We start from the raw sequence: 24,459 nt of genomic DNA on the forward strand, positions 1-24,459 counted from the left end.
ATCTAAGTCACGTGATGGATTAAGAATTTACAAAAGGAAATGTCACACCCTTCTGCAGAAGTCAATTTACGTGCAGCCGCTTTCCTCTTCCACAGAATGCTCTCTCTGCTCCTCATTTGTTTAACCTTGTCAGTGGTCGAAAGACCAGGGTGAAAGAAAATTGATATATTATTTTAAGATCTTCTGTTTCAGGTGTGGAGTTTGTGGCAGAGTTTAATTAAACACCCGTGACTTGCTCTGTGCTCTTCCCCAGCCCCTAAATCTGTGCTCATCCCGTGGCTTCTTGGTAAATGGAGGGCAACATAAGGAAGCACTGAGTTCTCAGCCCAGCTCTCTGAAGCTTCTCACTCTCCCTGCTTCAATGCTCCAACATTTAACATCAGAAAAGCAAGCCTGCAGAACGGGTAGCTCTGAATGGCCGGCCCTTTTCTTAGATGCGAACTGAGATTGGAGCTGAGATCCTGTGATCCCTTGTTAAAAAAAAAAAAAAAAAAAAAAAAAAAACCTGTTTGCAATAATCTTATTTTTCAGCCAATAGGCTGCATTTATTATGTTGACCCTGTGTCTGTTCTACACCAAGTTTTATGTCCATTGAAACACCCTAAAACATACAGTCTCAGAAATAGAAGCTCACTGAGGAGCCCATAGGATCATTCCTGGTCCTATGATGTCTGTTGAAAAGCCCTAAGAAGCAGGACCCAAAGGTGCTGCTGGCCTTCGGCTGCTTCCATGACTAGATGACTAGGAGAGTTGTCCTAAGTCAGGGACTCATTCAGCTTCCTCTGGGTCCTCTTCCCATAGGCCAGCTCTACGACCGCAGGCCCAGGCCCTTTTGTAGTTTTCATTTCTTCACTAGCTTCTCCATCTCCTCCAGCCTTGTCTATTTAATCCCAGGTTCCTACAAGCATGTATTCAAAGGTGCCTGAACAGGATAAGCCAGTGACAACAAATTTTAATCATTTCTAGGTAATGCTCTGGCTTCAACTGTATCCATCAAGGGACCTTCATCCTTTCAAGTGACATCACTGGATCTGGTGAATCCTTTATCACAAGGAAACCAGATTTCTCCTCTATTAACGTCTCTGTAGGCTGTCCGCAAAGAATTCCTAGCTATTCAGTTCACTGAACCGATTCAATCATGTTCGCATTTGTTTTGCAGCTCACTTTCAAGGTCAGAAATCAGAAATCAAGGTCAGTAGTTTATTCAAAGTAGTCCTTCCTATCAGAGAACAAACCCGTGTAAGAGCTCACCTTGGGAAATGTCACCAAGGGACGGCACGCGCTCTGCAGAGGTTACAGAGGGGATACGCATGTGTGGCAGCCTGGAATTGCAAAAGGACTACGTGAAAGGACCCTGACCTCAAGCAAATACTGTTCGCTTAGGTAACAATGCTCTGATCGTTAGCTATAAAATTCTATGAAATCTACTATCAGGGTGATCTTAAAAGGAGATCTTTTTTAAAATGTTCAATTTTCAACAGTTTTAAGTATGGGAACTCTAAATATGTGATCTTCTCAAAGTTGGACTACCTTCAGAAAACCCCAACAAAATGCATTTCAAAAACCAGTTGAAAAGCAGCAAACAAAAATAGGGGGGGATAATGTACTGACTAGAGGACAGCTTACAAATACTGCAGGTAATGATAAAAGGATGGCTCCCTCATCTTGAGCTACACACGGACTACAGAAACTTGGCGAGGTGATGCAGTGTCCTTTGATGTGGTTCCCATATCTTATATGTTACAGAAACTGAGACAGCTGCAATTCAAAAGTTTCGTGAAAAATAGTCTCAATTTGAATTTTAATAAAATTCCAAATGAGTCTCCCTTTATAGTATAAAACATAGTAAAGTCTTTGGCTGTTAGCCAAAACTCATTTTTATATCATTCGAAACTGCATAAATACAGTAAGTGAAAACCATTAAAAAGAATGCTTTTCTTAATTTTTCAAGTTCCTTTTTTGCATATGCAGCTTCTGATAGATTGTTTTACAAGGTGGTGCTTATAAAACTGTCACTGCAATAGCAGTCAAGAGAGGCTTATAAACCATCACGAAACTAGCACCAAGGTAAACAGCACAGATCTAAGAATCAGTGATGCTACGGCGGTTTAGCAGGGTCATGTGACCAACAGCGCTGGAGGTGGAAGTCTAAGCCATCCGTGAACTCAGAGATGCAGCAAATGCAATGTGCACATGTGTTCTCATTAAGATCAATATAAGAAGAGGCACAGCTTATCAATAAATCCAAACTGTGTGGTTTGTTATTAAAGTCTACCTCGAAATTGCTTAGAAGGAAAAGCTTTAGTGGCAGGAGAAAGTTTGCTGGTAACCGTTGCCATAGAAGTGGCTGGATACTATCTTAGGTCAAAAAGAGGCAGCCAAGTTTAAACAAATGCCCTTGCTGTGTAACACTCTGAAGTGACCTTTACTGTGGTACACTTGGACAACTGACTGAGCAGCAGAGGTTAACCATGGGGGTTATCTTTCAATGGATCATCAGTACCTATGTTGTGAATTTAGCCAGTAAGTTGGTATTCAGCTGTCCAAATCAGGATTCAGGTGGACCAAGGTGCCCCCCATTACAGAAGGTTAGAACACAAAGACTAAACAGATACTCACCCAAGTAGAGAAGTAACTTAGAAGCAGTGAAGGACATAAGTGGGCAGGCAATGTTAGACAATGTGGAGAGTTGGAGAGTGGTCTAAGTCAGGAGGTCCTTGGCATTAGAAAGATGTGTCAAGAAACTTGGAGGGATGGATCATCTTATGTTCAAGAGTAAGGATATGTTCAGTCTCCAACACACAGCTTTTGAAAGCCAGGCATGGCAGTTCTCACAAGTATTTACAGAACAGACAGATCCCTGAGGCTTGCTGGACAGTCTAGTCAAACCAGTAAGCCAAGTCCAGTGAGATCCTGCCTCAAAAAATAAGGTAGAAAGGAATTGAAGAAGACATCTGACTTGGCCTCTCAAGTGTGTGTGAGTGTGTGTGTGTGTGTGTGTGTGTGTGTGTGTGTGTGCACGTGCATGTGTGTGTGTGTGTGCATATGCATATACACACACAAAAGAAAGATATGGCAACAAGTGAATAAAATATGTCCAATTAGGCTTTAGAAAAGACTAGAAATGAAGTAGGGATCCAGTGCCAGGATAACGGAGCTGACAGACAAGGTAGAAGACAATCATGTAGAAGGAAACAAACAAACAAACAAACAAACAAAAAAGATCTATTACCAACCAGCATCAGGCATAGGCAGAGCAAAACCAAGGGTTGGCCAGTTATAAACAACAAACTATGTTGCTAAGAACAGGCCTAAAGCAGAATAGAACTCTGCTGGGGTGAGAAAATGGATTTTGGATCTGAAAACACAAAACAAAACAAAGCAAAGCAAAACAACAGCACTGGGAAAAGAGGGCAAACCTAGAATGAAGAGTGGTATTGAGGAGACAGAGAACAGGGTGGTGGTCTCAGTAGGAATGGCTTCCATAGGCCCATGTGTTTGAGTGGCCCATAGGGAGTGGCAGCATGAGAAGGTGTGGCCTTGTTGGAGTGACTGTGGCCTTGTTGCAGGAAGTAGGTCACTGGGGTGAGCTTTGAGGTCATCTATGCTCAAGCTCTGCCCAGAGTGGCACACGGTCTCCTTCTGCTGCCTACGGATCAAGCTGTAGAACTCTTGGCTCCTTCTCCAGCACCAAGTCTGCCTGAAGGCTACCATGGTTCCCAACGTTTCAATAGTGGACTAAGACTCTGAATTTTCAAACCATCCCCAATCAAATCTTTTCCTTTGTAAGAGTTTCTATGCTCGTGGTGTCTCTTCACATCAATAGATGCTCTAACTAAGACAGAGAGCAGATGAGAGGAAGCTGGTCTCAAACACAGGCCAAGGAAACACAAGGGCAAGTTTGTGCTGCCCCTAGTCTGGTGCTGTTAATCAAAAGGCCCTCCCTTTTTTCCTCAGATTGATGTGGAAATCAGTTTTCTGACCGAACATTTATAATATTCATCAAGTCACTCCTGCTAGAATCTCAACTGAAGATGACTTCCACCAACATGGGCATATTTATCCTGGTGGCCCATTCATTTGTCCAAAGGTACTTTCACAACATCACAGGATGGGCTACAGAAATTCTGTCTTTATCTTAAACACAGACTTCTGGATATTTAACTAAAGCTCTAAACCAAAAGGTCAAAGAAGAGGAGGGGAAGGCATGGCATTTTAACACCCAAAGCACACAGCATCCAGGTGGGTGCCTCCACATCACTTAAGGAGTTAATGAGAGTGAGACCAGCTCCTTAAGAAATATGTGGTTGATCTCCTTCTCTCTTTATAATACCCAAAATAAAAAAATTAAAAATCAAAAAGAAGAATTCTCCACACTTCAGAAAAAGTACAGTATATAAGGATAGTTCTTGTAGACAAGTTTTTATATTATATGTATCATATTTTATGTTACTATAGATTACAAAATTCAGAAATCTCTATTCCAAATTATTGTATATTGCACATTTTTTAAAATATAATGATTCCCAATAAAGGCTAATTGAAAAGCTTTTTCTACTGACCCAGGACCCACAACTGGACAATGTACAGAGAGTGAGAGACTTCGGAGCACTCAGTCATACATGGGATGTCTTCATCAAGCCCCTCCCCTTGGGCAGGGCTCAAGGAGTGGAAGCGGAAAAGGAAAGAATGTAGAGCCAGAAGGGATAGATGATGGTGTCAGACACAGCAGGATTGACATACATATGAACTCACAGAGACTGGCAGCTTGCACAGGGCCTGCACAGGTTCAAATCAGATATGGTCCCAGCACTGAGAGAAGTGGACATGAGCTCCCATCCCTAACCTAGAAGATATCTGCAACTGACACCTGCTTGAAAAGGGAAAATGTTTTTCTCAAATAGAGTTTCACTAGGTACATAAACCACAACCAAGGGTGGGCCCCATGCACAGCTATAGATGGCCAAGACAAAACAATTTTTGTAAACTTTTTATTTAATGTTATTTTGTTTGGTTTTTTGGTTTGGTTTGGTTTTTGTTTGTTTTTGTTGTTCTTCTTGTTTGTTTGTTTGTTTGTTTGTCTTGCATTATGGTCTTTTGGGTGTAGATTATGGTTTCTGATTTTGTGTTTTGTGTGTGTGCTTCATGTATGTGTTTTCCCTCTCTCTTTTTTTTCTATTCTGTTTTGTTTGTTTGTTTGCCTGTTTGTTTCATTTCTAGAGAAAGAATGGATATGGAGTTGGGTTAGGAGATGGGGAGAATCTAGGAGGAGTTTGGGAAAGACAAACCACAATCAGAATACATCGTATGGAAACTGTTTTTAAAAAGAAAGAACGAAAGTACCCCCCTCCCAAAAAAAAAAAAAAAAAAAAAAAAAAAAAAAAAAAAAAAAAAACTAAAGACTTCTAGCTAGTCAACAATCTAAAGCAGTTTAGGATTATAAATAGTCTGTTTTCTTCCTTTATAGAATGCAGAAGTGAGGCTTAGGCAGGGAGAAGCCCCCTGTGAATAAAAGGCAGAGTTCAAATCTACCCATTACACTAAGCAGTGCAATGCCTACCATAGAGACCATACCACTTCATTTCTGTTCATAGTTTTCCTTTTCAACAAAGATTTTTGATATACCTACTATTTGCCAAGAACTATACTTGGGGCTAAGGATGCTGGGTGAGCTGACAGAAGACCTGACCTCCTAGGATCTCTGAGCTTCACAGTGATTAGTATATATGAAAATCACCAAAAGGGAATGTTAAAATTCAGATTCCAAGCTGAGTGGGTCCCCAGCACACCCTGTGGCATTATACAGCATACCCTGAGAAACTGGTCCAGACCAAGCTCCCTGAAAATAGACTATGAATCTGTGTTTCAACTGAATCCCCAGCACCAAGCACAAAGTAGGTACATCATTATGTATTAAATGCTTTCTGCACACTGGAGACAGGCAAATGAAGCCAGAGCCTTATAGAATGAAGGAAATGCAACGAAGTTAAAAAGGGTGGTATGCAGCACAGCATAAATAGATTCGGGAACAGGTTTCTAGGGAAGGCAACATCTGGACAGACATTATAGGATACATAGGAGGGAGCCAGGCATGAAGGGGTGTCACAGCATTCAGAAAAATCAGGTGAGGTGAAGGAAAGCAAAGCTTGCCCAGAGGTTACACATCTGCTTGCTACCATCTCCTGAAGTAGAGATGACTCTGCTGCCTCATCGCCCTCCACAGTCTCTAACCCTGACAGCCACCTGTCAATAAGGATTAATATCATCAGGAAAGTCAGGCACAGAAAAATTAAAATTCACCATAGTGGCAGCTTGACTTCACTTAAAAATTAAACCCACAATGATTATAGTATTCAGCAATTCCACTTTTCAGTAAGAATTGAAAGCCGGGACTCAGATATTTGTAGACTCATATTGACCTCAACATTGCTCACAGTTCCCAAAACATAGCAGATATCATGAGATGAACAAATAAATGTGGCATATACAAACAGTGAAATACTATGTAGCCTCAAAAAGGAAGGCAATTCTGACATCTGCAACAAAAAAGACAACTGCAGAAGACATTATGCTAGTAAAATATGGTGGTCATGAAAGGACAAACATGGAACGATTCCATTTATACAACTAGATAATTCGGTTTATAGTCACCAAACTCACGGAGGCAAATCTTCACGGCTCCAGGCACTGGGGAGAGTAAACAATGGGGATTTAGTGTTTGGTGGGCACAATGCTTCTGGAGGTGGAGGGTGGGAATGGTTGCAGCAAGGTGTAAATGGACACATATCTCAGAATTGTACACTCATGGTGCATTTTATGGTCTATATTTTACCACATCTAATGAATTAAAATCACACACACACACACACACACACACACACACCTACAATAGCTGCAGGGATTCAAGTCCATCTGTGCTGTGTAGGAAGACCTTAGTGACACTCACAAACTCCAAACAAGAGAAATTTAGCGAGACGGCCTTTGCCAAAGTTCCAGCAACCCACCACCACCCCTGGAACTTGATATTACTAGGCAGCTACTGTCACAATTGAACAGTGAAACATAGTCCATCAGCACAGACGTTTTCGATGAACGAATTCATGAGATGAGAATCCTGAAAGCAAGGTGTTAAAACAATGGAGATGTTAAAACAATAGTTGCAGGCTTTCCTTTCCTCTGTGGATCTAAAGAAGTCTAAATAAAGAGGCAGAATAAGTACTTCCCAGCACTTGATAATGACCACTATTTCATGCCAGGCCTGCAGCCCTTTCTAAAAACACGTAAGAAACAACTAACAGCTACATAGGTGACAAAATAACATATAATCCAATGACGGTTTAGAGCCAAGCTTGGCACTCTCCAGCCAATGTGTCAGAGTCTGGTGGGCATGGCAGGCTGCAGTGACGGCTTTTCCCTGCCATGCGCCCAGCAGCCTCCCCACTCCCTGCATAACACAGCTGGGCAGCAGAGCTTGCCAGGAACTGAGACACACACCCTGAGTGACAAATGGCCTTACTGCACACAGTCATACTCCTCCTACCTCCAACTGTCACAGCCCAGCACCTTACAAGCACGGCCAAAACCTGTTGTTGCATTCATTCCTACATTTGGAAAATACAGCAGAGTCAAATGCCACCACCCCCATTCACCTAAGAAAATTCGTCATTTGGAAAGTGTCCTGTGTTTACCTTTTTCTACCAATGCCAGATGCAAGCGTCAGGCCAGGAGCCTCATAATGCTACAAAGTGGATCTTAATGTATAACTGAAGGAGTCAGGTGAGGTGAGCCCAGGGGAACAGAGCCAGGTGCCAGCTCTAATTCACCCTACACAGAGGTAAAGGTCCTTAGACTCCATCCAATCATGTATCCTCCTGGTCTCCATGCCAAGGGCTGCACCAGCATCTTCAGATTCATAGGAGAGGAGGGAGATGCCTCTGCCACAGCTAAGGACATTCTCCTCTACTGCCTCTGCTGCATTCCACCAGTTTCCCCCATCTTGTCTCTTCTCTCTCCTTTCCCTTGGAATTACATTTTTGGAAGCCCTGTAAACATCTTTCTTAACTAATTAGATCACAAGAGACTCTTCCAAGAGTAGTGTCTTAGTTAAGGTTTCTTTTGTCTTGACAAACACAATGACGAGCTTGGGGGGTAGAGGATCTATTTCTGTAACAGCTCTCAGGTTATGCTGCATTACTGAGGGAAGCCAGGGCAGGAACCCAAGGCAGGAACCTGGAAGCAGGAACCTGGAGGCAGGAACTGGAGCAGAGGCCGTGTAAAGCAGAGATGCTGCTAACTGGTTTACTGTCTCCATGGCTTGTCACAGAAGTAAGATAGAGACCAACAACTGGACAGGGAGCAGAGTGTGAGAGAGTTTGGAACACTCATCAGTGCTATGTCTTTCTCAACCTTCTTACCCCAACTCCCAGGTCTCAGGGAGATATGAAGAAGAGTGGGGTGGGGAGAAAGATTGCATGAGCCAGAGGGGATGATGACACCATAGAAAATGTCTTCCAGACACATCAGGACTGACACACGTATGAACTCTCGGAGACTGTGGCAGCATGCACGAGGCCTGCACAGGTTCGATCCAGATGCAATCCTAATGCTGAAAGCAAGAACTGGACACGGGCTCCATTCATAACCAGGAAGCTATCTACAACTGACACTTGCTTGTAAAGGAAAAATTAATTTTCACCAACAATCTTACCGGGTATATTAACCATACTTAAGGACAGCTCCCATGTCCAGCAGTAGACATCCAACACAAAATGAACTCAAGTATATTTTTGTCTCATATTGCTTTGTTTAGGCATTTTTTGTCTTATTGACCTTTTGTCTGTATATTATGCATATGTGGTTTATGTGTCTGTTTCTTGTGGGTTTTTCTTTGTTTGTTCCGATTCTGATTTGTTTTGGTTTTTTATTTGCCTGTCTCCATTATAAAGAGAAAGTAAGAAAGGGGGTGGAGGTGGGAGGATCTCAGAGGAGTTGAGGGGAGAAGAAACGTTGATCAGAATATTGTATTAAATTTTTATTTTCAATAAATATATAATTACATTTATTTTAAAATTTCATACAGTAAAATTCATTTTTTCATTGTATAAATCTCTGAGTTTCGACAAATGCATATACCCTGTAACTACAAACAACATACAGAAAATTTCTATTATTAAAAAGTTTTGTGCCAACATTTTTAACACCAGTGCAATCTACTGGGGGCTTTCTGCCTTATTGCGTCACCCTTTCCAGAAAGCACACAAATCCAATTTAACAGTAAGCAGTCTGTTTTCTTATATACCCCAGGACTTGTCCAGGTATGGTACCCAGAGGTGGTATAGCCTATAGTGAGCAGAGCCCTCCCACTTCAGCCACTAACTTAGAAAAGTCCCCACAGGCCAATCTATGGAGGCATTTTCCCAATTGTGGTTCCCTCTTCTCAAATAACCCTAACTCGGGTCAAGTAGACAGTAAACTAGCTAGGACAGGAATAACAGTAAACACAGAGGGTCAGGTACCTTCCCACAGATTCCAAGTGCTTCACGTGCTTCCTGAAATAAAGACTTCCCACAGCCTGTTAGAACACCACTCTTCTTCCAACAGCAAGCCAACAGGCACTCGTGTAAATGCTCAGCACGGTAAGCTCTCAGAAGCTGCTCCGTTACCTCAAGGGTCTCTACTGAATTGTTTGTTTTTCTATGCATTTCTTTGTAAAAATCTCCAAGTCTTTAGAAATCTTTTTCTACAATCACACACACACACACACACACACACACACACACACAAAAACACCTCAAATTCATGTTTGACAAGCACACAAGAGGCTCTGGGTGCGATGCCCAGGACTGAAAAAAAATTTTTTTGGTTTGTTTTATACAGGGGAGGGAAGTGGTTTTACATTCACATAAAAGAAGGTGGAGGGCTAATCTCTTACTTGAGTTCCTCAGGGTATGTGAATTAAACTGATTTATTTAAATATATGGATTAGAAGGAGGTGAAATGCACAGTATTAACACATGCAATATACAAAACAGAAATGTCCGGGGTGTGGTTAGCATTAGGCATTTATATGCCGAAATCTGTAGGGAAAACAAAATGGGGGAAGGCGTCTATGAGAACAGATAGTTTTCCTTTGAAAAGACAAAGGGACTCTTAGTGGAGCAAATAAAAGATAAAGATGCTTTAAATGTCTGTTTATTCAGGTCATGTCATCTGTTGCCTTCTTCTGGCCATGACAGTCCCCCCAAAGAATGAGTTCAGGAGAGCTGATGGGGTCCCAGAAGTTGCTGCTCTTAATCAGGTAAGGAAAGACAAGATCCTTCTCCCTGCGTCTACTGAATCTTGAATGTGTTCATCTTACATCTTCAGGGGCAGGAGAGTGATGTGAACCACAATGATAGAACACTTGCCATTCATGTGCCAGGTCCTAGATCCAAACCCCAGGCCTCTCCCAAAAGACAGAACTAAATGAACACTTTGGGTGGTTTCTGGGGTTTCCAGTGGGTTAGAACCCTGAAGATGCAGAGCTTGGGTACACGATCACAGTTACTTGTAAACAGAATGGTTTGTCTTCTATGATACCAGAAGAGGGAATTTGTAAGCAATAAAGTAACTGTCCTAGTGTGTTAACCTTGGATGTTGGTTTTCTTCTGTGGATACCTGTTCAGTAAACACTGTATAGTCCCAGGTCTCCATCTACCAAGTTTTACTAAAGATTCTAAGTCTGAACATGGCTCCTGTACCATTCCCTCTCACACAGACATGTCCTCATAGTTATTATGGTGGTTCAGGCAAGATTCACTTTCTCAAGTTAATCCCACATTCTTTGAGTTCAAGAGTCCAGAAAGAGCACTTAGCTCACTGTCAGTCTGAAAATGATATAATTACTTCAGGGCAAGCAGAGGGAAGTGCAAGGGGTTGGGGGAGGGCTGGAACAAAGCAGTTAAAGCTGGATGGAACTGTAGAGAAGATCCCGATTTAATCCTGTCATATGATTAATGAAGAAATTGCTAAACCTCATAAAGGATAAAGGTTAAATTACTTGCCTTACTCTTTACTGAGCCTTACTCTTTCTCACCCCCCAGCTTGTGTGTGTGTGTGTGTGTGTGTGTGTGTGTGTGTGTGTGTGTGTGTGTGTGCAGGCAGAGTGTGTGGAGTGTATATGTGTGTAGAGTGTGTATGTGTGTATGTGTGTGGTGTGTATGTGTGTATGGGGATTTATGGCATGTGTATGTATGAAGTATTGTATTAATGTGTGTTCTTATATGTGTAGTGTATGTGTGTGGTGTGTATACATGGTATGCGTGCATATGATGTCTGTGTCTATGTAGTATGTGTGAGCATGTATGTTTGATGTGTGTATTCGTGTGTACATGTGAATGTGTGGTATGTGTGTGTGTGTGATGTCTGTGTATGTGTGTAGTGTGTGTGGTATGTGTTTCTGTATGCAGAATGTGTGGAGTATATATGTGTATGTGGAAAGAGAGAGAGAGAGAGAGAGAGAGAGAGAGAGAGAGAGAGACAGAGAGAGACAGAGAGAGACAGAGAGAGACAGAGAGAGAGAGAGAGGTATATTTGCCCACAAGCAAGTTCAAGTTTACCCTCTAGTAGATGAACTCGGTATTTGTGTTCAGGCAAATGGAGAGCCACACTTCAATAGTCAGAGGCCCTGCAGGAGCACCAAAGCCAACCAGAATCATTTCTTCAAATGACAAACCACTCTCACGCTAATGATCTCCTCCGGGGGATTGTCTTTAGGTAGATGTTTTGGTATCTGGCTGAATTGATTAAATGCTCACCCCATAGCAGGAAGAGCTATATCCAATCTTTATTCATCTTTAAATTTCTCTGAGTCCCCTAGAACTTCCTCACTTAATTTCTAGCCCAACCCCATCCATTAAATTCTAAAAAAAAAATCAAAGTTTATTTTAAAATACCACTCCTCTACTTTTAGATTTCTCCAAATGTCTTGCTTTATGCCTGAATTGCTTTTATAATTGGGGGGTGGGGGGGCAGGGGGAACCAATGCCAGTGTTCTTAAATTTCCCATTATTTGTCTAACTGGACATTTCAAAATTAATTTGATTGTATATAACGGAAAAAATATTAAGGTTAAAGCAAAAACTGGGCCCTTAAAAAGCATCCTTTCTATTATTGTGCTGTGGTTTAAAACCCCATGGGACAGCATGTGGAGTGCACTGTACAACAGCGGCTTCCTGCATCACCTAGGGATTAAAGGAGGCAAGCGGGAGCAGGGTGACCGTGACCTTGGGAACCGAGTCTCACGAGCCCTCTAATTCCCTCAAGTACCAACTCTAGCATCCTCATTAGTCAGCACCTAAAGCACAAAATCTGCCTTGTGAAATTCATTCCAACAGCAGACACAGAGCCCTGCAAGCATGCAGGTGAGCTGTAGCCAAAAAAAGGAACTTGCTGTGTCTTGATTTTGCCAGGAACTCTCCTACCAGTGGCCCTCTGGCTCTCCTGTTAAAAGACGAACTCCAGACTCCAGCGCCTGCATCAGGCCAAACTAACCTTCAGGCTGCAAGGCAAAGTCTCTGGCTGACTTGATTATCCCTCTTGCAGGAAAACAATAACAATGTAACTATTTCCAAAGCCTTCCATTGTGCTTGGTCTTCTCGATGTCTGTTTCTGCTTCAGCAGCGCCTACCTTGGATCTTTCACAAAGCTTGTAGTCTACATCTTGACTTTGGTTTGTTCACAGTGTTCATTGACTGAAATCCACTAGGTGTCCATAAAACTGACCATTCAATTTTATCAAAGATGCTTCACACAAATCCTCCTCTCCAGAAAAAAAAAAAATTAAGTACACTTATAATTAAATCAACAAGGCAAACTCTCAAAGAACCATGGATAAACCATATTTATTCTTGTACAAGAGCCCATTTCAAATACTCAAGTGTGCCTCTTCTGTTAAGAAAACTGGATTTCTACACTTTCTTTTACTTTTCCCCCCTCTAGAATCCTGGTCTCTATCCCTGGCTGTTCAAACACACCTTGCGAGCTCAAGTCAGAGCCCTGCTGTTAAGGCATGCCAGCCATGCCCCTGCTCCAGGAATCTACAGGCCCCAAACCCTCAGCACATCTGTTCTCAAGGTGCTGACCTCCACTCATCTGCCCTTAATTCACTTGTGTACTTTAGTACATCTGTGCTTTAATCAGTTCTAAACAGTCTAGTCCACATTAACACATCAGCAATCTGGTTAGCATTCCATTTGACTTAACTCTCTTCAGAGACCAGGGTGGGGAAAAAAATCACAAATTGCACAGCTGGACTCTCTGACTCAAGCTACCTGGCAACTGTCAAAATACACCCCCAAACCACAAAGGTGTTTGAAGCTACATTGGAAAGATTACGCTAAGAGAAACCACCATGGTTTCCACTGTCAGCATGCTGTTTCAGCACAAACACAAGTGGGAGGCAGCTTGAGAATGAAAAAGTGCTCCAATGGCCAAAAGTACCTGCATATTCACCCCTGAATTATGTGCAATATAACATAAATGAATAGTTAGAATCGGAACATTAAATATGCATGCTTTAGCATGGGGCTTGGAGTGTTCTTAATTCCTGGTTTTTAGAACTGTCGCCATCAATGAGGGCATGTCTGAATCAGTATTCAAATATCTGTGTCTCTTACACCAAACCACTCTATCTTGTTCCTCAAAGCTAATGTATTAGAAGCTGGAGAGATAGTTCTGTGGGTAAAGTACTTTTGACATAAGCATGAAGACCTGAGTTCAAGTCCAAGAACCCACTTGGGAAACTGGGTGTGATGGTACACACTTGTAATCCCAAAGGTGGCCACAGTGACACCCACAAAACTGCTGGCCAACCAACCTAGCCTAATCAGGGAGCCCCAGATCCAGGCAGAAACCCTGTCCCCAAAACAAGGTGGGCAGCTCTGTAGAATGACACCTGAGATTGATAGCTTCTTCATGCATGCAAGTGCAACAGATACATACATACATACATACATACACACACACACACACACACACACACACACACATATGTCAGAGTCTGGAAAAATAAATTGCAGAGCATGTGTGGGGTGCGATGCTGGAGAAGTACTGCTTTCCATGGTATGGAAAACTCACTAGAACCTGTAACAGTATTTGCCTCTGGGGTGATGGAGACCTGGGCTGGTTATTTATTATATAGTCTTTTCTATGGCGTTTAACTCTTTGCCACATTCCCTTGCTTTCATAACAGGCATTAAAGAGTCCACTGACCCGAAGGTTGAACACGTTTCGTGATGAGCTCATCCTTTTGGACTCAAGAATGGAAACATCTTTACGCCGATGCCTGCAGACAATCTCGGGCTCTATGGGAACCATAGCCCTCCACCTCCTCTGTACTTTCTAGCTGTATTTAAGAAATACAGCTTCTCTCCATTAGACTCTTGAGAAAATAAACTTGAGTTCTATTTGGAGAATTCAAAGAACATACCATTCATGCAAACCCAAGCACACCCTGCCCCACCACTTCATACTCATAAAATGTAGAAAAGAAGCCACTAGGCTCACATCAGCAACACAGCCACACAGCTCCCCAGGTCCTTCCCTCAGGGACAGGCCCTACATTCATCGATATGTTAAACCCATACAACAGTTTAAGCTCTCTTATCTACACAGGGCACTGCCTCATCAACAATCACTATCAATCCACTGTGTGGTTTCTTTTCTTTTGTACACTCTTATCCAAAACATATACTCGTCTCCTTAGCTATGTCAAGCGAAACTACAAAATAATCATTTTTTAACTTCCTGGGTCCTCTTCAATTTATGTGCACATAAAGTGCTACTATTTCAATCACCTTAGTTTTTTCCCCTTTGCTAGATCTATCAGCTTCTTGAGGTCTAAGGGACTCCACCGTATTAGCATGTGCAACCCCAGTGCTTACAGTCCAGTGGGTCTTGCTTGACAAGCTCTGTATAGTGGAAATGAGATGTTCCTCAGACTGCTTCCCAGCACTTGAGAGCATGCTCACCCGACACAGGTGCAGTACGCGCTGCTCGCCTTCACTCTAGCTTGCCTTGCTCATCCTTCATCCCTGCTGTTCGGTTAGCTTTGCCCTACTTTATCATTTCCTCCCCTCTCTCCTCCCTCCCTGCTGTGGTTGGTGCTGCTTCAGCCTCTATCTCTGTGTATCTAAGTTCTTTATCCTTCTTTACTTCTCATCTAAGTGACATCAAATACTCTTCTTCCCATACCTACTGTATTTAACTTCGTACTCAACAGAATCAGCTGCACTGGAGAGGAGAGAAACAATCATCTGTATACACTGGAGTATAATTTAAACAGTAGAAGGCAGAACTTCAATAATATGTGTTTCTATAAAGCAACATACATCCGGAAAAGGTTGAGGAGCACCGCATCTGCACTGGCATCCTACTGACAGTCTGAACTCAAACCCCTAAGAAAACACTGACCCCTTCTAGTCCCTCTTCCTCCATCCCAAGGAATGTACCTTTTCTCCCCATCGAAGGAATCCCTTCACCCACTTCTCGGCGTGGTTTTCACCTCTCGTGTCTACACAGCACTTTCTGTTCACTTATCTCTCTTCTCACACATACAATATCTGGCTCAACATTCCTGTCTTCTTGGACCATTTAGGAAAACAGCCCCGAAAGCTTTCCATCTGCCCTTCCCAGTCACATACACAACAGAGCACACCGTTAAGTAACTACTTACTAAACCTGCAGAAAGATTAACTTGTCGCTGTCCCAAATAAATGATATGTTTTCCCTCAAATATGGGAATTTAAGGCTTTTGTGTCATTTTTCCCATATTTGGTTTATTTTAATCTTTTGAATGTTCTATAGATATTGGTTCAGATCTGAGAACACAACAGTAAGATTGAACACTGTAAGTAAGCTTGTTAATAATCTACTACAGTCAGCCTATATACATGCTACCACCATATAGCACCACAATGTCTAGTATTTGCTTAAGCAGAGAGATTGATACGTTTGCTATGATTTGGATGCAATGTCAGGGATTCCCTAAAGGTCCGTATGCAAAAACCTAGTACCAAGTTGTCTTCATTAGGGTTTACTGCTGTGAACAGACACCATAACCGAGGCAACTCATAAATAAAGACAACATTTAATTGAGGCTGGCTTACAAGTTCAGAGGTTCAGTCTGTTATCATCAAGACGAGAGAATGAAAGCATCAAGGCGGGAGGCATGGTGCAGGAGGAGCTGAGAGTTCTACCTCTTGTTCCAAAGGCAGCTAGAAGGAGACTGGCTTCCAGGCAGCTAGGACAAGCATCTTAAAACCCACACCCACAGTGACATACTTCCTCCAAGAAAGCCACACCTACTCCAACAAGGCTAAGGTCCAAATAGTGCCACTCTCTGAACTAAGCATAAACAAACCACCATACCAGGGTAGGTCCTGACAAGCACCAAGAAGGGAATAATGGACAGTCCTTAGATCTTTGATGGTGTACCTGCAAAAGGGACTTTGGGCCCCTATCCAGTACCCCACCTCACTTCTGGTTTCAGAAATATTTTCCTCTCAAATTGGTTCCTATAATAAGCTACCCTCATGAAAAGTCAAAATTAATGGGGTCACCCACTCTCCAGAACAATGAGCTAACATAAAACCCTTTACTTCATAAGAAACCTGAATCAGGTATTTCATCACAGTGACAGAACGCTAATACAGTATGGAAAGCTAAACTCCCTGTCCTTGTACTGGACAGAAATATCCATCCCTCACTTTCTGTGTTAAAATGAACCATAGCTCTTGGTTCCTGGGAAACTGGAGTAGGTTGTTGAATCTAAGCACTGCCAGTCATTTGGGAATCATGAAGTTATAAGAACAGGTCACACCAACAGCAATCCAATATTCCAAAGCAAGATTACATTAAAAGCTTTTCCAAAGTATTTCTGTGTGGAAATCATGTTATTCAGAAAGCTTAGATATAATCCTAAGAGTTCAGAGCATCCTTAGGTATTAATTTCCATGACATATGTTTTAATAATGGAACTGATAAGTAAACTAAATAACACGTGGGATTTGTGAGTACTCACGTGCATGCAAGGTCGTGTGTGTGTGTGTGTGTGTGTGTGTGTGTGTGTGTGTGTTATGCAATAGATAACTATATGTTCTATTTTGACTAAGGTTTACTCATCAAAATGATAATAGCAATGTGCATAAGAGACACTTGAGCATCCAAGTTTACTGTGCATTGGCTGCAATAGCTAAGAAGTGAGAATCTACAGTGCCCATCTGCATACAGAGGATGAAGAAGACGTGGTCCACTGTCACAACAGAAGCTCATTCAGCAGCGAAGAATAATAAAACCATACAAACCCAGGAAAACGGGTGGAACTCAAAATCATTGCCTTATTCAGAATAAGCCAAACTCAAAAAGATAATTACTGCCTGTTTCCTTTCATAATAGAACCTGCACTTTGGTTTGTGTGTATGGGGGTGGATTATGAGACTAAAGAGAGCCATGGGAGGAGAGGAAAGAAGGTGCTGTGGTACCTGTGACATGAAAGCAGAGGGAGGAGCACTGGAAAGGAGAAGAGGACCAGGAAGAGGAGACAGAAGTAAGGGGTCTGCAAATAAATATAATGTACAAGAAATCCCTAATAAAGTCCATTTCATATGCTAACTTAAAATACTTTGCATGTTTAAAATGAAATAATGTCAGATTCGTCTTAACAAAAATAACTTGCTAGAAAATGGATACAAAAATATTTTACTATCTGTAAAATATTATATAAAACAAAATAGGATGTTTAGAAATTGTGGGGGCTGGAACAATGACTGACTGTCTAAGAACAAATATTATTTTTTGCAGATGATTTGAGTTTGGTACCTAGAACCCACATCTGGTGACTCAAAGCTACCTGTAGCTCAAGTTCCAGGGACTTGTCACCCTCGTCTAGACTCCGTGGTCATTGCAACCACAGTACAATCTCTCTCTCTCTCTCTCTCTCTCTCTCTCTCTCTCTCTCTCTCAGTCTCTGTGTCTCTCTCTCTCTCACACACACAGAAAGAGAGAGAACAGAGAACAGAGACTGGCAGAGAGATAAAGAAACAGAGAAACAGAGACAGAGACAAGAGAGAGAAACAGACTAGAGAGAATCAACAGTAAAATAAATCTAAAGAAAAATAAAATCATTGTCTGTGTTTAAGCTAGGAGTCGTGGTACACATCTTTAATCCCAGCACTCAAGGAGGCAGAGACAGGCAGATGTCTGTGAGTCCCATGCCAGCCTGGTCTACAGAGTGAGACCCTGTCCCGAAAACAACTGTGTGAGCCTTGGAGGAGCCGACAATACAGTGAGAAAAGGAGCACATGTGCTCAACCTTCACAGAGGGAAATGTCTACAATGACAGGTACTGTTAAGAGAAAAATGTACAAAGAAGGAAATGGGATCTCTATCAATTAACACTTGACCTGAACCTTGAGAAGTACACACAAACACACACACACACACAAGTGTGTGTGAGAGAGAGACACATATGTGTGTGTGTGTGTGTGTGTGTGTGTGTGTGTGTGTGTGTGTGTACATATCTTAGATAAGCAGAAAGGGAAATTATGTGGCAATATCCTGGTATTAGCTAATGAATAGTCCCTGCATGACATCTTCTACACTGGTGGAAAACACACAAGCAATCTCTCTTGATGAGCTAATTCTAATCCCCCATAATCCTTCTCAACACAGTTCTCTCATGATCATGACCAGAAAAGCCACCTAAGATGAAACCTGCTCTCATCCTTAATATAACACGTGTGCGTGTATACACGTGCACACAAACATACATGGCACACAACCACAACATATATGCTGCCCCAGAGAGGAGGGAGAGAGACAGAGAGGGGAGTGAGAGAGACAGAGAGTGTAGAGAGAGAGAGAGAGAGATAGAGAGAGAGAGAGAGAGAGAGAGAAGCAGCAGCATGATTTTGCAGTAATATAAAACCTAGCAGAGGGTAGGAAGATGCAAGTACGGACATTTATGTTAAGGCCAGATGATAAAGTGGCAAGAATATCAGGATTAACAAACATGGATTCTTTCCTATTCTTTAACATTTAGCACTGTTAAAGCAGAACTGCATGCCATGGGTAAGTGTAAAGAAAAGGACCCACTATGTGTTTCTCCATTAAGGTTAAGAACTAGAGTAGAGGTAAGGAAACATTTGGCCAAAGTGGATGAAAGAGAAATGGAATAAGAACAAAGGGAGAAACACTTCCGAGCCTGGTGATAGACCACCCAAGAAGGCTCAGATAGGCTGGAAGACTGGGGACTCAGTGACAGCAAAATAGATACAGTGTGTAATCAAATGGTAGAACCAAGTCAGGGACAGGAAAGCAGAATGCAGAGCTTGCTAGAGAGAGCAAGACCCACTGAGGCGGTGTTCAGAGTTGCTGACATGGAAAAGGATGAATATTGTCATTGTTAACAAGGTTGAGCAGCTCTGAGGCTGGTACCGAATGGCTTATTAATGCTAATGCAATGTCTGATGACAGTTATGAGAGCGAAGCAGAATAAGGAGAGAAAACTGCAGAGTTTGAGAGTCATAGCAAGTGGCTGTACTCAACTCAGGAGGAAGGTTCCAGTGCCAGCTCTCTGCTGACCTCCATGACGGTCCAGTGCTGAAAGAGGGCACTCAGACACGGACTGGGGTTAATGGGACAGGCAGAGAATTCTGTGGCAAAGAGACAAAAGGAAGATACCTGAGGTGAAGTCTGGGGCAGAGGGCATTAAATCTGCCATATCTACAAAAGTCAAGTACTTCAAATAGAAAGTTTTAACTCCTTTGAGGCCAAACAGTACTTCTGGATATACAGACGTTCCCTGGCTTCCCACTGCCCAGTATTTTAAGGAATATATTTTCAAGCATATTTCCAGAAGAAAAGGAAATTTGTCTTATTGACCTCTGAGGCTGAGCACTGGCAACAGACCAGGTTTTAAGGCTCATGTTGAAGTCAGTATCCCTTTAGCTCTGTTCCCACTTAAATCAACAAGTATGTAAATAGAAAGCTAGGCCTAAAATGTCTAATAAAAGTAAACATGTTCTTATCATTTGATCCAGCATCTACACTATGCTCACACAAAAACCTGTAAGGGAAAAAGATGTTAATCACAGTTTTATTCTTGGTTACCAAAACGTGAAAATAATCAAGCTATCATACAATAGATAGAGAAACAATCTAGTGCGTGTATATAATGGACTCTATGTGTGCATCTATATAATTCAGCCAATGATTCAAAAGAAATGAACTCTTATGCTACAAAAGATAACGACAAAAGCATATTGCTAAATGAAAAACACTAGTATGAAAAAAAAACCTATGCTGTGTGACTGCAAGTACACCATTCTGAAAAGGGGAAAAGCTATACACACAGTTATAAAAAAAAAAAAAAAAACACAGAATGGACAACAACAACAAATCCTAATGCAAACTCTGAATCTCAATTTCCAACTCATTGATACTGGCTTATCAATTATAACAAATGTAGGAGAAGCCAGGAACAAAGGAAGGTCAGTGAGGGCTGAATGGGTACTCTACACTTTCTGTTCAAGCTTCCCATAAAACTAACACTGTTCCAATAGTAAAATGTGGAGGTTTAAGGAGGAGGAGGAGGAGGAAGAGGAGGAGGAGGAGGAGGAGGAGGAAGAGGAGGAGGAAGGGGAGGGGAGGGGAGGGGAGGAGGTAGTGGTGGTTTTCCTTACTCAAGAGTGGTGTGCATGCCTGTAATCCCAACACTCAATAGGAAAGGAGGGAGGTAAGCTCAAGGCCAGTCTGTCACATTAATAAACAAATAAACACAGAACCTTTCTGGTGTTTACTTCTGGCTTTAGCTAAATTTTGAAATCTATTTCTGTGTGGCAGCTTTTTCATGATCTTCTACTTGGAGGCCAGTTCAAGCGTCTCCCTCAGCTTACAAAATCAGAAGGAGGCTGCAAAGGTGGCAGGATGTTGGGTCCCTTTAAGTTCCACATATGGTGTTCATTTAAGTAAAGCAACAATTTGTAAGTTGGACTCTGAACCATGGCAGTGGTCCTGTCCTTCCATTCTCTGCATATCTTTTGGGCAAGTTTATTCTTCCTGTTCCTATAGATGATGCTTCGAGGAAGACTTGCCCCTTGGAACTCCTAAAGCTGAGCCAAGCTCTCTTCTTCTCTCGGTTTCCCAACCACGCAGAGCAAAGCAGCTTGAACAGGTGCGCTGCTGAGGTTGTTGACAAAACCTATGTCAAAATTCAAACTTGGAGGCAGCTGCTTTCTGCCACGGCCTGTAGGCACAGATCCCTACAACTGATAATACTAAAGTTATAATCTCATCAAAAAGGATGCAATTTGCATTTTGATAAACCAATGCAGTTCAGCAAAATCTATAAAAATAAAGCCCCTCGATGGAAGGCATGGGAAAGCAATTTGGGTGCAAAAAAAAAAAATACCAAAGAAAGTGAACAATGATTGTTTCATTGTTATTAGTCTGAAAATTTCAAGCCCTGTTCAGAAATTTGGCCACATTCCAAGGTAAAATAAGGAAATCTGCCCTTGCTTCCAGCCATTTCATTTCCACCCTCCCTGAGACACATTCTTTCCTTGGAAACCTGGAGTCTTTTGTACTTGGAGATGACGTTACATTTTCTGCACACAAGGAAACAGCCTTCCACTGCCAGCTTTTCAACAGCTCTTTCAGGGAAGAAAAAGAAATTCAATCTGAATTTCTGTTTGAATTTATTTTCCTAGAATTTATCTCTAATAGGTGTTTCCAGTTGTACGCTCAAAGGCTAAAGCCACAAAAGAAATAAGAATGCAGCGTTAGCGCTTACTAATAATGCAGGCTTTCACAAGATGTAAGGTTGGTTTTTCCGAATAGTCTAACAGCCTTTAAAGACTCCCTGGAGAAATAAAAAGACAAAACTTGTTTCTTTAAGCAATGCTTTATCCCATCATGCACTGTGCTCTGGTATTGTATATCAAGATGGTTTATTGCAAACATCACTTAAAGTACAAGGTTGACATAAACTATGAGTCTATTTCTAAAGGGTTTTTTAAAATTTTTATAACACTACTCTGAACACAGTGGAAGGGGAGAGATGGAGTAATAAACCGAGTGCTTGAAAATGCTTTTCTTTGTGCGTATTTAGAGTAGTATTGGTAAAGATACAGAAATGAAGAAAGCGGCATTGCTCTCTTATAAAAGTTGGCAACCTCATTTAGAGCCTTAGAAACTAAGTACAGTCATTTATATTTAGCAACACCTTCCCCACAGATAATCTTCAATTTAAATGTATGAACATGAAGCAGTGAGTTGCTTTCTTCATGATTTTACCAGGAGTTACATTTTAAACATAAAGTAGGTATTTAAGAAAATTCTCAAAGATAAGAATTTGAGAAACTTTAGAGATTCCTAGTGTGAGCTGGCTAGACTAGACTAGCAGGAAGTCTGAAGGTCTTGGCTCAGCAAGAGACCCCGTCTTCAAAAATAAAGAGTGATAGAGGAGGACACCCAGTGTCAATTGTCCTCAAGCACACGCATGCATGCTAGCACACACGTGCACACTAACACACACGCACACACTCATGTGCACACAGGCACATGTACATGGGTATGCTAGAAAAAATAGCTCCTTTATATGCATCAAGAAAAAAAAGTTCATGGACAAGTTACACCTGAACACGGGATCTGTGAATCCAGCTAGTGCTCCTAAGTATGCCGAGCTAGGCTGCAGCTTGCAGCTCCTCTGTAAGTAAACACAGAACCGAGAAGCCGCTCTAATGCTCACACTTTTAAAGTCAGACTTTTATCAGTCCATGATGTATATACTCACATTCCCTGTAAATGGTGCTCCAAATTCATATCCTAATAGCATAGATGTACCTTGTGTAAATAGAAGGCTTTTAAAGACACTTTCAATTCATGTCTTTTTGACTAAAAGAAGCTAAAAGCGTGTTTGTATGTTCTTTGTGATCCAAAGATTTTTCAAGTCAGGAAGTCATTTGTTTCCTGAAAAGCCCAACTTTATCCCTCTCTAACTCTGAAACTGCGGAAATAGCCACAGTCTATATTTTTCTGCCACTACAAAGTAAAATGTAAATATTAGCAATGAAAACCATTAGCCCTCTTCTTACTCATTAGTTGGTTAAGTGCTTATTTTTGGAGACACTAAAAGCTCTTCAAAATATACGGGGCCTCCTATACAAGTGAGGAAAGGAGGCAGAGTTTATCAGAAAGATCTCATGAGATAACTGAAGGGAACCAAAAGTGTGGTGTGAAAGACGCCCGCTAGCAGCAGCAGCATCAACAGGACATGGTTGGTTCGTAGTTCCTGGCATCAGCATATCACCGCCTCCATCAAATCCAGTGTGGGTCCCACACATTTTCATCTTCAACCCAACCTGTCAGCTCCAGCCACTGAGGAAAGAGACATTCCACACACCAACACTCAAGAATCTAATCTTAAAATGGTCGTTGTTCTTCAAACTTTACCATGTATTTTCAGTCTCTGAAAAGCACAATTGGAAAGCCATTTATAGTGGCACTTGCCAACAATCCTAGCACGTGGGAGGTGGGAGCAAAAGGATCAGGAGTTCAAGGCCATCCTTAGTTCAAGGCCAGCCTGGGCTACATGAGATCTAGTCAATAAGAAAGAAGAAAGGAGGAGGACTAGGAGGAACAAAAGAAAGAAGAGAAAGAGAGAGAAAGAGAGAGAGAGAAGAAGAAGAAAGAGAAGAAGAGGAGGAGAAAGAGGAGGAGGAGGAAGAAAATGCAGTTGGGGAAAAAAAGAGCCCCAATTTCAAACACTAAACACAACCACTATTTTCTTTCCCTGATAAAAAATACTTTTTAAAATCCCAAAGAGGGCCAAGCAGTGGTGGTGCACGCCTTTAATCCCAGTACTTGGGAGCCAGAGGCAGGCGGATTTCTGAGTTTGAGGCCAGCCTGGTCTACAGAGTGAGTTACAGGACAGCCAGGGCTATACAGAGAAACCCTGTCTCAAAAAAAAAAAAAAAAAGTGTGGTATTTTAACTGTATGCATGTCTTTCTCAACTATCAATTCAGACCAACTGATTCCTATAATTTTTTTTAAGACTGATATAGCTTTTGGAATAAATGTGACACTTTCTCAGAAACCTAAGTGTGACAGTTTGAATGAAAACTGCCCCAAAGGCTCACAGGGTGTTATTTGCCTTGTTGGAGTTGGCGTGGCTTTGTTGAAGGAAGTGTCTCACTGGGTGTGGGCTTTGAGGTTTCAGAAGCTCAAGCCAGGCCCAGTGGCTCACTTATTTTTCCTGCTGCCTGCTGATTCCAATGCAGAACTATCAGCTCCTTCTCCAGCACCATGTCTGCCTGAATGCTGCCATACCATGATGATAATAGACTAAAAAGGCCAACCCCAATTGAATGCTTCCCTTGATAAAAGTTGCCATGGTCGTGGTGTCTCATCACAACAGTATG

The 24,459-nt window shown here is 41.9% G+C and overlaps 1 protein-coding gene across 2 annotated transcripts in view; it reads right to left on the reverse strand.

The window, feature by feature from the left end:
• Plcl1 (phospholipase C like 1 (inactive)) overlaps window positions 1-24,459 on the reverse strand; it is a 304,222-nt gene that overhangs the window by 249,577 nt on the left and 30,186 nt on the right. The window contains exon 1 of one of the 2 annotated variants that reach the window (XM_076931898.1): window positions 16,146-16,254. The exons of the other annotated variant lie outside the window; for it this stretch is intronic. The gene's annotated coding sequence lies outside the window, so the exon portion shown is untranslated. Of the gene's footprint in view, window positions 1-16,145; window positions 16,255-24,459 lie in introns of those variants that run through there. 2 annotated transcript variants of the gene reach the window in all.

Source organism: Arvicanthis niloticus, chromosome 3 (assembly GCF_011762505.2).
Source record: "Arvicanthis niloticus isolate mArvNil1 chromosome 3, mArvNil1.pat.X, whole genome shotgun sequence".
In the NCBI taxonomy this organism is placed as follows: domain Eukaryota; kingdom Metazoa; phylum Chordata; class Mammalia; order Rodentia; family Muridae; genus Arvicanthis; species Arvicanthis niloticus.